The sequence below is a fragment of the Tenrec ecaudatus genome, chromosome 9 (genome assembly GCF_050624435.1).
Source record: "Tenrec ecaudatus isolate mTenEca1 chromosome 9, mTenEca1.hap1, whole genome shotgun sequence".
In the NCBI taxonomy this organism is placed as follows: Eukaryota; Metazoa; Chordata; class Mammalia; order Afrosoricida; family Tenrecidae; genus Tenrec; species Tenrec ecaudatus.
The window spans coordinates 3,819,835-3,837,987 of NC_134538.1; the positions used below are offsets into that span (position 1 = coordinate 3,819,835).

At 39.9% G+C, this 18,153-nt stretch overlaps 1 pseudogene; it reads right to left on the minus strand.

The window, feature by feature from the left end:
* Positions 1–16,640: 16,640 nt before the first annotated feature.
* Positions 16,641–17,348, minus strand: LOC142457047 (peroxisomal coenzyme A diphosphatase NUDT7 pseudogene; annotated as a pseudogene).
* Between the last annotated feature and the right edge of the window lie 805 nt (positions 17,349–18,153).

An 18,153-nucleotide genomic window follows, 5' to 3' on the forward strand; every position in this document is an offset into this window, starting at 1 on the left:
CACTACTATTCTAAAGCTCTCAAAATATAGTCTATATCTTGTACTTCTCTTATTGTTGTTATTTAAGTATTAACTGTATGAAATAATAAACCACCATTTGAAAAAAAATTATACTTAAGATGGTAAGTAGAGCAACAAACCTGTTGTCATCTTATTTGAATCACACCACTGCTCGTGCCAGTGAGGATGATTTATGATGTGCTTCAGTAAATGATAATGATGTATCTAAAGTGAACGAGGAACATAGATAAACAGCGGATACAAGATTGGATTTTGAGCTCTCACTTGATCATAGCCCTAATAAAATAGCATTAGTTCTTGGGATGTGCCCTACTCAGTCCTTGACCTCATGAGGAAACTAGTGGCAACAGCGGTGCTATAGCAAAGTCTGGGGGAAAGATCACACGATCCCTATCAGAAAGAAAAATAGCGTCTGGGGTCTTCAAGGCTTGTTTCTAAACATGTATACATCTATGTGAAAAGTCATTTAAGTCCAAATGGAAAAAGCACACCAGCCTGTGTGAGCCAAAGATTATAAATAATGAAATCCAAATCCAGAGGAGGGAATGATACCAGAACCTAAATTCTAAACACTCAATCTGCCGACTGGTATGGATGAGAGTGGAAACCCAAATCCAGTTGCACGGCCCCTCCATGGACTGAGGAAGCTCTGGGGCAGACTGGGGAAACATTAGGCAGCTAGTCACAAAGCCTTCAAAAGTTCAAAACCAGTAGCTGCTACCCAAGAGGAAGATGAGGCTTTCTACTCCCTTTTAGAGTTAGAGTCGCCGAAACGTAAAAGCAGTTCTTGACATACCTTCCATTTATCTCTAAATACTTAAGGTCAATTTTACATCTCCCTAACATTTCTGTGCTTGGAAGAAAGATGAGGCTTTCTTCTCCTGTGAAAATTTAAGTCTTGGAAATCCCTCAGGGGATTCCTATTCTGCCTTTGAGGATCTCTGTGAGTTAGAACTGACCCAATGGCAATGAGTGAGTAACCCTTCTGGACTCTTTGATTTATACCATATCCAAGTGACAGCTCAGGCATCTTCAAGGACTTCCAAATTCCTTTAAAATATTTGTTTGACTTTGGGGGACAGAAAGGGCAATATCAGGAATTTAGGGTAGATATGGAAAGGTTTCCCAAAGAAATCTGTATGAAGCACTCATTGCTATATCAGAGAATGAGAAGGTGCATTGGTAGGATAGAAATCATTCCTCAAACTCATGTTCCCAACCCTTTCTCAGCAGGATGCAGTTTGGTTTTCTTAAAATGTCTTCATAACAAGCTCCCATGGTTATTCTGTTGCCTTTGAGAAAAAATATCAAGATTACCCTCCCTGAATTCCAAAAAGTAATTCTCTTCACCATCTGAGCAGACCCCATTGTCTGGATTTAACTGGCCTAGAACATCCCTCTCTGAAACCAGTTTATGCTGCACCTTATTTCAAAGTAAAGAATATTCTAGTAGCACCCCATTTACCATAGAAAGGATTTTGCAGTGGCAGAGGAGCGTATTACAGATGCAAGGTGATGGCAATATAGGCAGACGGAGAAAGCACTAATAGTGGCGTTTTGGGGCTTTCTATTTTATTTGGTTGGTTTATTTTTCTAAAAGAGAAAGAATTAACAACAGATCTGTTGTCTATGTTGTGAAACGGAGGAAGATTCGATGCAGTCGCTTCTTGAGGGTGGAGAAAACAGCCGCACAGGCTCATTTTATTATTGAAGTAGGTAGTTTATTGTGCCAACCTGACTGCATGTGGGATTAATTGAAGGGCAGGGAGATAAATGGCTCAGTAAGCCTCGCCTTTCTTGTCTCTCACCGTTTGATCATCGGATAGCTGCTTTGCTTGTGCAGCTGCCTTGCTTGTTTCTGTGCCTCAATTTGCAAGCTACACTACCTGTGGGACACCTAACCCGTGGACTGTGTCGCTGTAATTTGAGGTTCATGATACCATTGGAATTAACATCTCTTGAGCTGGGGACTGTCGGGACCTGTCATCTGGATGACTGTTGGTGACCTGCCTTGCTGTTTGCTGCCTGTGTCTGGTAGCCTGACTTGCTCTACAGAGGACTACCCAGCAGCCCTCAAGACTTGAAGAACTGCCAATGTCTCACAACTGCCTCATGGGAGTGAACTCCACTGAGCCACTTGTACTGCTTTATAATTTAATCAACTGTTTATTTCTTATGTTATATCTATCTGTATAAATATATATAAAATGATTAGCATTCTGGTTTTGTTTCTCTAGAAAACCCTAACACGATTGTTCTGCTTCTGGTGTACAGTTTTCTCCCCGGGGGTAGTGAGGTGGTATGCTCAATGAGATAAATGCTCAGGCTACATTCTACCCCTAACCCTAATACAGATGATCAGATCACTACAACAGTGGCCTAACTCCTGGCGGAGAATCAAGAATTAGACTGGTTTCTCGGTCCACTGGACTATCATTTATCTGGAAGACATTTCTTTGAATTTACTGTCCCGGAAAGAAATTCAAGGAGTGAAAGTTGTAGAATCCTTTTACATCTTTCGTGGTTAGAGTAAAGTGGAATGGCTAGGTGAAGAAATCTAAAATAAATCATAGTACAAAATATTTAATAGCATCCCATAAAAAAAGATGCTAAAAATGAGCAAACCCCCCCCCCCACGTTGTTGTGGAGTCAAGTTGAACTCACAAAACTCCATGCTTATCAGCGTATAACTGTGTGCTGTAGGACATCCAATAGAGTTTTTTTTTGGAAACCAAGTGCGAAGGCTTTTCTTCTGAAAAGGTATCTTTGGGTGGATTAGAACTTTCAACCTTTAACTTGCCATCTGAGAACACCAGTGCACTCTCTATGGACTCTGGTGGTTCCTGTGACACTTCTCTTTGTAACAATGAAAGTGACAGAGAGAGCTAATGTGAAAGACGCAGGATCTCAGTACTCTGCCCTGTCTGCATTGGTTCTGTAGCATCTGATGGAGGTCCCTGCTGGAGGTCATTGTTTAAGGTTCACCATGTGAGCACACAATGTGATTGAGGTTGGAATCTTCCTGGCATTAAAGGAATTTCTTTGACTGACAATAGAAAACTAAGGATAACCCTTAGATTACTGTAACACATTATGTTTATCCAAGCCAATTTTCTTATTTAACCTTCACTGTAGCTGAGTAGGGTTAGACATAATCAGTCCTCTTTTTTTTAGATGAAATACCTGAGGTTCAATTACTTTTAACATGTTCACCAACATCAGCAATTTATAGCCCTTGTTTTTCATTTTGAATGATTAGCAGAAGTTATTTGTATCGTTCATAGATCAGTAAGAGCCATTACATCACACACATACATGGTAGCTTAAATACATTAAAACAATTTTTAGATTATGCTATGCTTAATGTTTTATAATGATGCCCTGATCTTTAATCCAAAGGAAGAAATCCCTGCATGGTTTAGAGGATTTCTTTAAGGAAAGGCTGCTTTTACACTCAATGGCCATGCGATTTCAGATTCAGTGCATTTGCTACCGCCCCGTGGTCTGTATTTGCGAAGACTGGCTCTCCTTTCCCTTCAATACTCATGGTAATGATTGCTATACAAAACCAGGCAGACTGCAGCCACTCGGTTTACTTGTGCTCATTAAAACGAGGGGAGAATGAATAGAAACAAATTTACAATGAGCATAGCACTGAATTTATAAGGTGGTGTATAGAAATGGAAAGTTCTTTGAGACTAAAATCTAAATAGTTTTATTGCACTCCTAAAACACTGCGATGGGGAAAAAAAAGGTTTTCAGGTTCTGCCCAAGTCCCTTGGGCGGTGTTTTCATTCAATGTATATGTATTCAGCGTCTAGGCTGTATCAGGTATAAGTTCACATGATGAAGATACAGTGGAGAATGAAACAAAGTTTACATATAGAACTGATATTCTGGTGAAACCTACAGATATTGAACAATTTAACAGGTACTATTCTGGCTAGTGTGAGTGTTCCAAAAAAAATAATTGTAGTTAGATAATATTTAGAGAATGGAGGTGGGATTATTTAAGGAAGGCTGGTCAGAAAAGGCAACAGGTGGCCAGAAATCCACCTGATATGAAGCATCCAACTGTTCAAAACTCCTGGGGGATTCTGGGAAGAAGGAGCAGCGAGTATTAAAACGAAGAGTCAGGAGAGAGTTGACTGCAGAAAGCACAGGAAGGGTTGCCATTTTTTGCTGCGATTTGGTTGGCTCCGGCTCATGGTGACCTCATGCACAGCAGAGCAACACACACCATCACTATCCCCATGATCAGCTGTAGGTTTGACTGTTTTGATCCATACTGTTTTTATTGGCTGATTTTATGAAATAGATAAGTAAATTTTCTTTTTATTCTGTATTTGTCTGCATGCTCTGCTGAAATTGCAACATGCAAGTCTCAAATGACAACCAGTGGTGGCCACACATGAAGTGCCTGGGCCCAGAATGAATTCCAGTCTCCTACCTGGAAGGACATGGAAGTCTCACGCATGTAAGAATCCTACCACTGAACATCAGTCCTCTCCTAGGACACAGTAACATGAATGAATAAGAGTGCCTTGAAGAGGAGGTCTAAGCAGTAAACAGAGCCAGGCTATGTGGATTCTTAGAACTCTGGTATTTTCATTTTGATACAAAATGTGGTAGAAACCATTGGAAGGCTTTGAGCAAGGGAATGCTGTGCTTTGGTTTTATTTTTTTAGAAGAATTGCTTCATCTGCATGCAGGATGTCTTGAGGAGGGCACAGGAGGGTGTGTGGCAAACCTAGGAACAGGGACCTCAGTTAGATTCCCCCCCCACCTCTTTTTTGTGGTCTCGGTTAGATGCTCCCCCCACCCCGCACGTTTTTTTGGTCTAGGTGAAACACAATTGGGACTTGAGGTATTTAAGCAAGAGATATGGCAATAATGAGTTCATAAAATAATTGTAATGTAGCCATGACAGAACTTGTCAATCGACTGCATAAGAGATGAGGGAAAACAGAAATCAAAATGCATACCGTGCTTTTGAACTCAGTAGTTAGTGGGGAACTCAAGAGAGAAATGGGTTTTGGAAGGAGCTCAATCTTATTTTGGACCTGTTTACTTAAGGTATCTGTAATGCATCTAAGTGTAGTTTGCAGTTGGATAAACGAGCCTTGAGTTCAGTGACTAGGTTGAATCTGACAATAAAAGTTTGACCAGCATCGAGGCAGAGGAGTGAAAGTAGACCAAGCTGACATCCAGAGATTTTAACATTTATATGTGTATCCTGTTTCCATCCATTCTGGCGCCCACTGTGGCTTTGCTAACTCTGGCACTAGATTACTGTGTGCTCAGCTACCTTGAAGACAGAACTGTTCAGCTCATAGACAAGATGCCACTCCACAGGTATAAGTATGGGGGAAGGAAAAAAAAACCTTGGTGTCTTTTCCATATTAATAATACATTGCCTGGTCACTGAACAAAAGCCTGTTTTGTTTAATTCAAGAGATCATCAAAAAGCTCATGAGAAAATTCCATCAACTACTCACCCAAAGACATTGAGTTGGTCTGACTCTCAGAGAACCTATAAAACAGATTAGAACAGCAACACCTTGACTTTCTAATGCTGTCTCTCTCCGAGTTAGTTAGTATATTGTGCTAACCTAGTCAATAAACACAAGTGGGGTTCAGTGAAGGATGGGAGATAAATGGCTCAGTGAGCCTCACCTTTCTAGTTCTCAGGTCTCTTGCTTTCTGATGGTGAGACCAGGGTGCAGCTGCCTTAGTCAGTTCCCTGCTTCAGCTGGCAAAGCTCAGTTCTTGTAAGATATCCCCAAGGAGAAGCCACATGGACCTACCCCGATGTAGCTCTGGGTGCTGGAGCAGCCAAGTGGAGAACTCTGCCAGCGCTGAGATGCTTACACATTCATTGACTCGTCTTTCCTCCTGCAGTGGGCTTCATAGCGTCTGTTTTGTGAGATGGAGGAGGACTTTGTGGATTGGTGTTGGACATGTGGGTTAATGTTGGACTTGTGGGATTGGGTAGGACTGGGTTGGGATGTTTTCTTGATATGCACTTAACCTTTATATATAATACTCTCTATTATACATGAGTTTCTGTGGATTTGTTTCTCTAAAGTACCCAGACCAACACACTTTCTAAGGAAGATTATTTGCATGTTCTACAAACCGTTTTCTCTAGAAATAATTTTTCTATCCCAGAAACAGCCCTTTCCAGTGTGGCCAGCCAAGCTGAGGTGGTACATGTATCTGGAGAGATGAAACAGGTAGGCAAAGCCAGAGTATCACAGATACACTCATTCTGCCCTATCATCCAGCTGACCAGCCATCAGCTCAGACCTTTGGAATTCACTGCTCACAGGGAAACCTTAGATCAGATGTGAGACCTACAGGTAAAGAGGGATTCAATGACCCTTACCTGAGTGACAGAGGTTTGATTACCATCTGGGAGCCCAGTTGGGTGAAAGCACTGTACCTCTGCACCTGCATTGCCCATGACCTGGCTTCATATGATCAATTGTGCAAGCTCTGGCTGGCATTGACCCTGTGGACCCAGCCTGTGTTCAGGCTGTGGAAGCTCTGTGCAAAGCACTCTGACTGTTCTGACCTGTCTCTGGTATGACACATCTGGGAGCTGATTGGTCACAAGGACCTCCACTACTCTCAAGCCTGGCCACAAATTGATGTTGAACAAAGGTATAGTTTCAGTTATTTATTCTCTGCTTATCCATGATTTCTTGATCATGACTAATGCCTTTATAATATAAATTGGATCAGAAGTAACATTTTCACACTAGTGGATGAGAGCGGATGAGACTGAGATTAACTTCTGGACAATGCAGGAAACATACAGAGAGTATGCGTGAGTACCCTATGCCAGAACCTATAAACAAATGTCATTTCTATCCATTAACTGTGTTATGTATGTGGTCATGCTATTTGTGAAAATAACAATAAATTGAATATTTGATGTAACTACACAGACAAAAATGTCTACACAATTTGGAAGAGTAGAGAGTCTGGGTTATATTTAATCACAATGGCTTATTCTATAGATTGGAAATGTGAGGCATGCTGTGTTGGGCAAATGGAAATGTTAAAGATGGCCATAGCAAAGAAAGATGGGCTATTTGGAGACTCAGAGCATTTAAAGAGAAATGGCCACGGATCACTACTGTATCAGTCAGCCAGAAATAACCATTTTAAAAACCCATAACTCAAATCCAAGGGCAATTGTGTTTGGGACATAGATCCATTTAATAATTTTGAGAAAATCACGTTGAAACAAGTTTCCTTATGACCAAATTCTTGGCCATGCATGTCCTGTTTTACTTTATATATAAGTGGGTTAAGAATGCCCTGAAGCAACTTCAGAATGACCTCCTTTGTGGAGATATTTGGAGGATTTGTGTTTGAGAAATTCTATTATTACCAGTGCTCTTTGGGGCATACTAGCTCCCCCCCCCCAAAAAAAGAGTATTGACCATATGATTACCCTACTCAAAATCTGCTTTGCATCAACTCAGAAGATATTGATTATAAGAATAATAACATCATACACTTTTAAAATAAAAGAATACATTTTTTAGAAACCAATATAACTTCCATTTCCTCTAGTTTCTAGCCTACCATTCAAGTCTTATTTTGTGAACCAACACTCTTAATCTTTCATTTTACCATTTCCTCAAAAAATTAGACTTCTTTTCCCAAAATTTCACATATATCCTCAATCATTTGCAGGTCCTCTTCCTTCTGAAAAAGAAAGACCTCTTCCTGTAACTAACATAGGTTTTGACATATAGACGAGTCCTGATAGGTTTTGAGTACGATGAATGACTAACGGCATAAACAATGGTTCCCCTGGCATGTCTTCTTTTCTACTTATTGAAATTTCACATGTCTTTAAAAGCTCAGACAAATCATGAGATCAGGTATCAGACATCAAATACCCAGAACAAAAAAAAATCATATTCTTGGGAATGAGGGGAGTGCAGAGTGGAGACCCAAAGCCCATCTGTAGACAACTGGATATCCCCTTACAGAAGGGTCACAAGGAAGAGATGAGCCAATCAGGGTAGGTATAGCATGATGAATCATACAACTTTCCCCTAGTTTTTTAATGCCCCCCCTACCACATTATGATGACCACCAACTCTACCTTAAAAATCCAGCTAGACTAGAGCATGTACACTGGTACAGATAATATCTGGAAATCAGGGAATCCAGGACAGCTAAACCCTTTAAGACCAATAATGAGAGTAGTGATACCAGAAGGGGAAGAGGAAGGTGGGGGAACAAAGGGGGAACTGATCACAATGATCTACATATGACCTGTCCCAGTCAGACAGACAATAGAAAAGTGGGTGAAGGGAGACAGTGGTCGGTTTAAGACATGAAAAAATTTTAAATAAATGATTAAGGGTTCATGAGGGAGGGAGGAAAATGAGCTGATCCCAAGGTCTCAAGTAGAAAGAAAATGTTTTGAAAACGATGATGGCAACTTATGTACAACTGTGCTTGAAACAATGGATGTATATATGGATTGTGATAAGAGCTGTACAAGTCCCCAATACAAATGATTTTAAAAGGAAAGAAAAAAAACTCAGACAAAAATATGCATTCCTCATGAAACGATCCTCAATTCTAATGAAACAGAATAAATTATTGCAAGAACAAGGAAAAGACACAATGATTTCAACCAAGGCTTTTCTGAAATAATCAGAGATTTATGCCTATCTGAAGGCCAAGGGAAAGTCTGTGTCTGACTTTAAGGAAAGACTTCCAAAATTTCACTGACCACTCAAGATTAAACTTGGAAATGGATGAAATTCAGCAACTATTCAAAATATATTTTTATTGAAAACTGAGGTAAGATTTGGCCTTCCAATATTTGTTATATTATAAAACAATTAAAACAAAGCAATTAATAAAATTGTTCCACAAATGTTGCCAGACTTCAGAGAATGAACAGGCAAAGAATGAAAAGATATTACTAATAAAACAATTAACTTATCCAACTACCTTGGACTGCCCTATGTAAAATACCATTGTTTTAACAGCTAGGGCAGCCCCTGCTGAGCAAACGTGTTCTAGGAAGCACTGATACAAAGCAGCTTTAGCTGCCCAGGCTCACAGCTCGAGACTGAGTCTCATGGTCATGTCAGTTGTACCTCCTCATCCACATGGGAAGCAATTCTCCAAGTTAAGGGAAAAAACAGCATCTTTCTAATAGACATGCATGAGACCATGTCACCACTCACCCACATTTTCTTTTCTAGGTCTTTTCCTAAGACTCACAAAATTTCAGTGATTGTAGGAGTTGGTTCCCAATTCTCCTTGTCCCAAACTTACATAAAACTGAAGATTAATATACTTTTCTCTTGGGTATGAAATCTGTTAACTAGTTAGTATAAAACATTATGGTTTAAAAAAAACAACAACAACTGATATTTGGAATCCACTCCTAAGGATAAAATTTTACTTTTCTTTTTCCTCACTTTGTTTTCAATAGAGCGAGATCAATAGCAATTATTAGAAGAAACTAGGTGTTAGATAGAACAGTGATTAATGTTGGGCTGCTACCGGCAAGCTCAGCAGTTCAAAACCACTGGCCACTCCTTTGGAGAAAGATGAGGCTGTCTACTCCAGTAAAGAGTTGCACACTTGGAAACCCACAGGGGCAGTTCTACTCTGTCCTACAGGGTCACCGTGTATTGGATTTGACTTGACAGCAGTGAAGTTTGTTGCAGGAATTATTTGCAAATACTGGCTGAAATTAATGTGATGTTAGATACCAATAAAAAGTACATCTATTTTCTCCTGTTTTATGGTCGAGTTCTAAAAGTGATGTAGGTCATTGCGTGCTTTCCTCTAATCCTTTGGAGACCCAAATAGACTTCTGAAACCACTACCTTGAATTAATAAACACCCTGTAAAAGCAAAGCAATGGAAAGAGTCGTCCTTATTATAAAGGAATTTTTTACAGAAAACAAATACCTGTTTCCTTATAAGAGTCTTTGCAAAATCCAAGTTTTCCAGTTTATAAAAAAAAAGAATGCAGGAATACAGAATGGAAATTTGATTAAGATTTATGAGTCATTCATGCTAATGTTATTCTCCAGTGCCTGTGGTACCAAATCTTCATTTGTTGCTTTCTCAGCTACCCAAGTGTATCTTGGCTCACAATTACAGATTTGTTTTCAGAATTTTTAGTATGCCCATACATGAGAATAATAAATATTTATTTGCTTTCACTTTGAAAAGAAAACTCCCCAAACTGAAGAAAAAAAGAAGGTAGAAGACAAACAAATCCATTCCCAAATTTTAGTATTAAAAGATATCGCTTTAGAGGATAAGAGCCCCAGTAAAGATTTACAATATTTTTGTATTTATTAGAAAGTTTTCTCACATCAAAAATATATAAAACACCCATGATAAATATAATTTGGACCTCACTTGTCAAATATGAAGGGGCCCATCATCCCTAATGAATGACCCGTTCTTTGATTATGAAAATGTATTCCCACTTACAACGAAGAGAGCACAGATTCAAACTTTTTTTTTCCAGAACAAAATTTCTTGGTAGATTTCATAACAGAACGTTGTTACAGTATTGGAAGAATTCTAAATTGATCCAGAGAGGAGGACTACAACTATGTTTTTCCATAGCCCACCTACTTCTCATTATCTCAGATATTTAACGGAAGAACACCAATTTTCATATACAATTATATAAGAGGAAAAAATGGGGTCTTGGTATGTTAAGAGAAGATAAATTTTAGAATGGCCTCAACCAGTTTCCCACAATTAAAGAAACCACCAATAAAAGGATTATCAAGAATAGCAAATATGTACACATCAAAGGTAAAATTAAAGCAAAAAGAAAAAAATTACACGGGACCCAATGAGCTACCAGTATCACCCCAAACCTTATACACATGAGTTTCTTATACCTTACACCCATTCACCTATGCTGGGTGAAACAAAAAACTTAGGGATTTAATGTGAACATATTTTTGATCTGTTATTAAAAGGTTGCAGCTTAGGTAAATGAAACCTACCCCTCGTGTCAGCAATATAAGTCTGGTAAAATGTTTGTGACTCCACTGGAATGCCACCAAAGACCTGCTGACTTTATGGTTTAATAGTAAATAGGTTTCTTACAATTTGATCCATAGAATTGGTACAAGTATGGTTTGCTTGTTTATTTATTAAATTGCTATTTTAAATCATTTTATTGGGGGCTCTTCCAGATATCATGACATTCCATAGATCAAACACATCAAGCAGAATTGTACAATTGCTACCACATCAGTTACAAAACATTTTCTTCTTTCTTGAACCCCTTGATATCAGTTCCTCTTTGTCCCCTTCCTCCCCCGCCCCATACCTCCTTTGTTTTTTTGTTGTATCTTACACAATTCAATATGTCCATTCTAATACAATTTGATTATTCAATCAATCCCATTGAGTAGAATTATACAATCATTAATGATATCAGCTTCCCCTCCCATCACTTCCCCTGCTCCTTTCTACCCGTACTCTCAGGGAACCATTACTCCTGTTACTGTTTTTGAAGGGTTATCTATCTTGACTTTCATGTACCGAATGATCTTAAATATACAAATGGAGATATGTAAATACAACATACTTAATGAGGTAAAACAATAAACATAATAATAAGGGGAGGAAGTATTAAAGAAGTAGAGGATAATTCTAGATTTAGACATAATGTACAGATATTCATGGTGGGTGGAAGCATTTCCATGTCATAATATCCCTGTCTTGCAAGTAATAAAAAAGCTCCCAGTGCAAAATTATATCTACCTGGGAGCTCTCACACTTGTATGTAGTTATCATTAAGTCCATTCTACTAACATGATTATTTCCAGTTTATGTTCAGTATTTCCATATTTCAAAGAATTCATGGATTTATAATCCTTTATCCACAACACTTCTGGAAAGAACAAGCATTTTAAAAATGTGCTTATGAATAATTAGGGGTTTTTGTTTTTTTTTCCAACAGTTTTATTGGTACAGAATTTAGATATCATACAATGGACTATTTCAATCATTCAATCATATCAAGGGGAATTATACAGTCACCACCCTCATCTATCTTAGAGCCTTCCCCACCCCACGGTTAAATCACCTTTACAATGAGTGGTGCGATCACAATCAGGTCTTGTGCTCCCTCCCCTCTGCCGCCTCATGATTCACTCTTAGGAAGCAGTCCTGCTCCATACTTGCCCTCATGAAGCGATCACTGAAAATAAGGGTGCAATAATAAAGTGTGGTGAAGAAGCCAAATCATGCTCAGCTATCAGAAAGAATAGCATCTGGGGTCTTAAAGGCTTGTCTTTAAACAAGTCATATAGGTGAGCTGTCAGCTAAGTCCACGCGAGAGGAGCCCACTGACCCATGTGACTCAAGGATAATCCATATGAAAAGTTTTAAAATGAACTAACATATTTTGAAGACTACATTAGCTTCTGTCTTAGAGATTGATTCTGAGTAACCTTGTAATCAAATATTTTAGGAGGTTATTAATATTATCCATGTGTTATAAATAATTGTTTAATTGGTAGTGGGGTAAAGATAGATTGTGCTTAATTCTAGCTGTTTTGTTTGTTTTTTGTTTGGAAGATAGAATCAATAAGATTTGCTGGTGGATTGATTACGAGCTTCAAAGAGAAAGAGCAGCATCCAGGGTGACCTTAAAATTTCTGAACTAAAGCCAATAAAAATCACAAAGCTGCCTTTATTGAGATGAGGAAAGTTATAGCACCATCGATCTTAAAGAAAAATGGCGGATTTAGTTTTGAACATGTTTCAATTACCCATTTATTGTTTGTATGGAGACATGGAGTACCCAGAAATGAGGAGACTGATCACAGTTGTAGTGAGAGAGAGAAACTGGGTAGCCATCAGCATGTAGATGGTATAAAAACAGCACAGAGAGGACCAATCTGACCTCCTCTGGTTTCTCTATTGCCATAAGGCGAGAGTCAGACCAGCCTCCTCCCTCCATCCTTCTTTGCCTAATCTTACACCCACAGTTCCTCCCAAAACACTTGACATTCACTAATCCATTGTAATTCATTAATTCAATAATCCATTGGAATCCACTAATGCCATCATTCATTGGAATAGCCACACAGAACTCACCATAATAGGCAGGTATTAGGGAAATGACAGGTGATCACAAGTCAGAATCAACAAAGAGTAAGAACATAATCACTGGTCCACAGCACTTCTCCTCTGCCTGTACCCCAGTCTCTTTCTTCCTTGGGCTCTCAGACACCTAGTCGCTTGGCTTCTGCTTTAGAGGGCCAGAACATCTATCTTCTGTCCTGCCTCCCAGCATTACAAAGCTCCATCTCAAGGTCTCTGGTGATGGCTTGGCTCATTTGCTCTGCCCCATGGTCTCTGTGCCATAGCCTCTGGTGTCTCTGGTCTCAGTTTCTGCCATTTCAGACAGAGACCTCAAAAGAGCTACACTGGTGCCTTTTCTTCTGAGGGGATATCTCTGTGTGCTCTGGCTTCTGAGATGGATCATCATATATGGAGTTGAGGTTCGGGTTGTTCAGCAGGTTCAGCCCACCAATGAAAATTTGCCTCCAGTAGAGCAACTGGTTATTTCAAAAGGATGACCTTGGGGATTGCAGCCCAGTTCATAACCACCATGTCACCAGGGCTCTAGAATTTATAATACAGCATCAAAGGGGATATGACTAAAGTGATGATAGCTGGAGGGATTGTATTGATGGATTACATCTTAGATTGAATATAAAGGCAAGAGGTGAGATGATAACAACCAAGGGATGGTCACATGCAGAGTTCAAGGAGGAGACACTTCCAGTTTCCACATATGTTCCACCAGTGCCTGCTGTGTTCCACTGTCCATTTAGAAAGAGGAGTTCAAGTACAGAGGACAAAGTAGGAACCACCAAAGGAGTGTGGCTGGTGAAAATGATGAAAACTAGGTGGGTTTGGTCCCTGGGTAGTGCAGATGGTTTGTGCTCAACAATTCACCTAAAATTTCACATAAACATTTGACTGTTAACTTCAAGGTAGACAGTTCAAACCCAACGGCCGCAATCTGCTTTCGCAAAGACTACAGTCTCAGAAACCCTATGAGTTGGGATTAACTCAACAGTTGTGGGTTCTACATTAACCTGAAATTTGGTGTTCGGAACCCACTAAGCTGCACCCCAGCAGAAAGGCCCGAAGACCTACTGCCACAGGACAACAGCCAAGCAATATATACATGTATTATACATCTATAATACATGAAGAGATAGTAACAGGCTTAGGATACTTTAGCTTCCAGGAGAAGAAAATTGTTCAACATTCAAATCTATCAATGGTGCCTGAGTGATGTTTCCCTCTCTTTCTCTTTCTTTTGGTTCAGTAGACAACTGGATGTGGCTATAACCTACTGTGGCAGATGTTTAACAAACTGAGAACTGTAAGAAAATCTCATCCCCTTCAAAAATAACCCCTCAGGAGAATGTGCACTTCTAAAAATAATGCCGCATTGCTCAAGTCGTTTGCAGAATTCTATATTGGGGAATTGCTCTTAGTTCCCCTTGGATATACATTGGTAACACACAATTATCCTCTGAAAGATAATTTTGGTAAAGGATTAGATTTTGCTTTTGATTTTGTTATGGTTTCTAGTTTTTTTTTTGTCCTCATGCCATGGCTGGTTAATGAAAGTTACAGCCAGATATTGCTATACTTGGTCAAAACAAAGTGTGAATATAAAGGCATGGAAGTAATTTGTACCCCCTCTTCTTTCAAGTGTGTGTGTGTGTGTGTGTGTGTGTGTGTGTGTGTCTCAAACCGCAAAACCATCTATCTATGCTCCACTAATTTCAACTTAAAATGTCCAACATACTGATGAAATAAAATAAGAAGAAAAAGCACCTATAATCTCAGTTTTATTGCCTGTAAATGTTTCACATTTTCTAAATTTTTTCTACCTGTTTTTAGCTTCATTTATTGGAGACTAATGCAACCCCTATAGTGGCCGTTAAGTTGGCTCTAAAACTAAGAGCTAGGTTTCTTTTTTTTTTATATTCAACAAATCAATTTAGTAGTGCCTTCCACACAACCTATACTGTTTCTTACATGTGTAAGATAATATTATGCTGTGAATGCAATGATGAAACACTCTAAAGACATTTTCCACTTTTGAAAGCCCATTTGTTCTTTTAGCTGATGGAGGCAAATGGGAAAAGAGGCCAGGATTGAGCATTCATATTGCAAGAATAAGGCCCACACCTGTTCAGTCCCAAGAGCTGGTAAGATCGTTCTCCTGTGGACAAGTCCCTTTCTCTCTCTCTCTCTCTCTCTCTCTCTCTCTCTCACACATGCACACACACACACACACACACACACACACACATACACACACCACCCCCACCCACACCCTCTCTTGGACTGTTACTTGGATGTGAGCCCCATTCATCACAACTTACTTATGATGAGTTTCTGGAGTTTCATGAAAGACTCTCCAGAGGTCCCAAAGGGATCAGTTACCAGGCATCAAAGAACAAAAAATCATATCATTGACTGCACACCTCCATGATAGGATCGCTGAAGACAAATGGGTGCATAAGCAAATGTGGTGAAGAAAGCTGATGGTGCCCGGCTATCAAAAGCGATAGTGTCTGGGGTCTTAAAGGCTTGAAGGTGAACAAGCGGCCATCTAGCTCAGAAGCAAATAAGCCCACATGGAAGAAGCACACCGGCCAGTGCGATCACGAGGTGCCCAAGGGACCAGGTATAAGGCATCATGCAAAAAAAAAAAGATATAAGTGTGTGTATGTATGTGTATATATGTGTATATGTATATATGTATGTACATATGTATATATATATATCATATTAAATGAAGGGGGAAGTGCAGAGTGGAGACCCAAGGCCCAAGTGTCGACCAATGGAGATCCCCTCATAGAGGGGTTTAGGAGAGGAGATGGGTTAATTAGGGTGTGAGGTAGTATCGATGAAGAACACAGCTTTCCCCCAGATCCTGGATGCTTCCTCCCCCCAACTACCATGATCCGAATTCTACCTTGCAGGGCTGGATAGGACAGAGGCTGTACACTGGTGCATATGAGGGTTGGAGGTACAGGGAATCCAGGGTGGATGATACCTTCAGGACCAAGGGTGTGAGGAACGATGCTGGAAGAGTGGAGGGTGAGTGGGTTGGAAAGGGGGAACTGATTACAAGGATCCACATGTGACCTCTTCCCTGGGACAGGGACAGCAGAGAAGGGGGGAAGGGAGACTCCGGATAGGGCAAGATATGACAAAATAACGATGTATAAATTACCAAGGGCACATGAGGGAGAGGGGAAAAGGGGAGGGAGGGGAAAAAAAAGAGGACCTGATGCAAGGGGCTTAAGTGGAGAGCAAATGCCTTGAGAATGATTGGGGCAGGGAATGTATGGATGTGCTTTATACAATTGATGTATGTATATGTATGGATTGTGGTAAGAGTTGTATGAGTCCCTAATAAAATGTAAAAGAAGAAAAGAGAAAAAAATGATTAGGGCAAAGACTGTACAGATGTGCTTTATACAATTGATGTATGTATATGTATGAACTGTGAAAAGAATTGTATGAGCCCCAATAAATTGTTAAAAAATAAATAAATAAATGAAATTAAAAATTAAAAAAAAAAAAAGAAAGAAAGACTCTCCAGAAGACGACAGGAGATCATCAAGATCATAGTCGACCTTGAAGGTGGGTCTTTCATCTAAAATAATTACATGCAGTGATTCCCTTGATATGCTAAGTCACGCCATTGTCAGGGCTGGTGTACTCAAAGAAGTGCGCGAGATGACGAAATTCGGCGTAGGTCACGTAAGTCTGGTGGTAGACACATGAGTGCAGAAAATAATCCAGAGGCACCAGGAACCCGTCCTTGACTTCATCAGGGTTCGGCTGGGCCGGGAAGGCTTCACCTATGATTCCCACCACCGAGAAGAACAGCATGTTTTCATTAACAATGGTCGACACTAGGTAGCTGACCACCTCCACTTGATGAGGACGCAGCTCCACTTCCTCCTCCGCCTACTGCAGAGCGTGGCAATGTTATCCACATGCACTGACTCCTGCTTTCCTCCTGGGAAACAAACTTCTCCCGGGGAACTTCTCAGCTTCTCTGACCTTGAGGGTAACAGATGGAATTTTCCTTCTTTCACCAACAGAGGGATAAGGACAGAGCATGTGTTCTGCACCAGGTGAGGATATTTGTTTCTGACGCCAAACTTCCGTAAGCGGGACTTGGCCTCATCTATCAGGGGGGTTCTGACTGGTTCTGGGGGAGGATAGGTTGGCGACATGAGTCCCCACCAAGTTGGCCTCCTGACTGAAGTCGCGCCAGGAGCTCAGCTAGATTTCTTATAGATAGGCACACGGGAGTGCTACTTTGAAGGATCCCATGTATATATAAATTTGTCACTGCTACTTTTTAATAAGGAACTCTGGTTGCACAGTTGTTAAGTGAAAGGTTGATGGTTTGAATCTATTAGATGTGCCGTGGGAGAAAGTACGCCTGGCAGCTTCTGTAAAAACGACACCCTTGGAAACTCTCCGTGGCAGCTTTGCTCTGCCCGATGGGGCCACTGTGAGCCAGAATTGCCTCAATGACAAAGGGTTTCGTGGGCTATTTTTCACTACATACCTCCTCTTCTTTTTCTTCCTCCTTCCCTTTCCATACTCTACAGCACGCTTCCAGCTTCCATTTGATCGACTGGAAGTAAAAATAGCCTTAATATTAGAGTTAGGCAGATAGGAATTTAAATGGACATTATTTGACTATGAAGAAGTTATTCATTCTATCTGAAGCTCGTTTCCTTCATCAATAAAATGGTGATGTTAATAGCTAACTTTAGATGATTAATTGTGATCGCATGTATAATATATAACATACCCAGCACACCTTAGTACTCATCAAAACTTATTATAACTGAAAATGCATGGCTTTATATATAGGAATGAATTACCCCATTTTTCCTCATCTTTAAATAATGAATCAAGTACATTTCTCATGGATCTATAAAAAGTAAAGTTCTACCTATGTATATATTTCTATATCTATGTATATACATAGATGTAATTTTATATATAGGTGTCTGTGTATTGTTG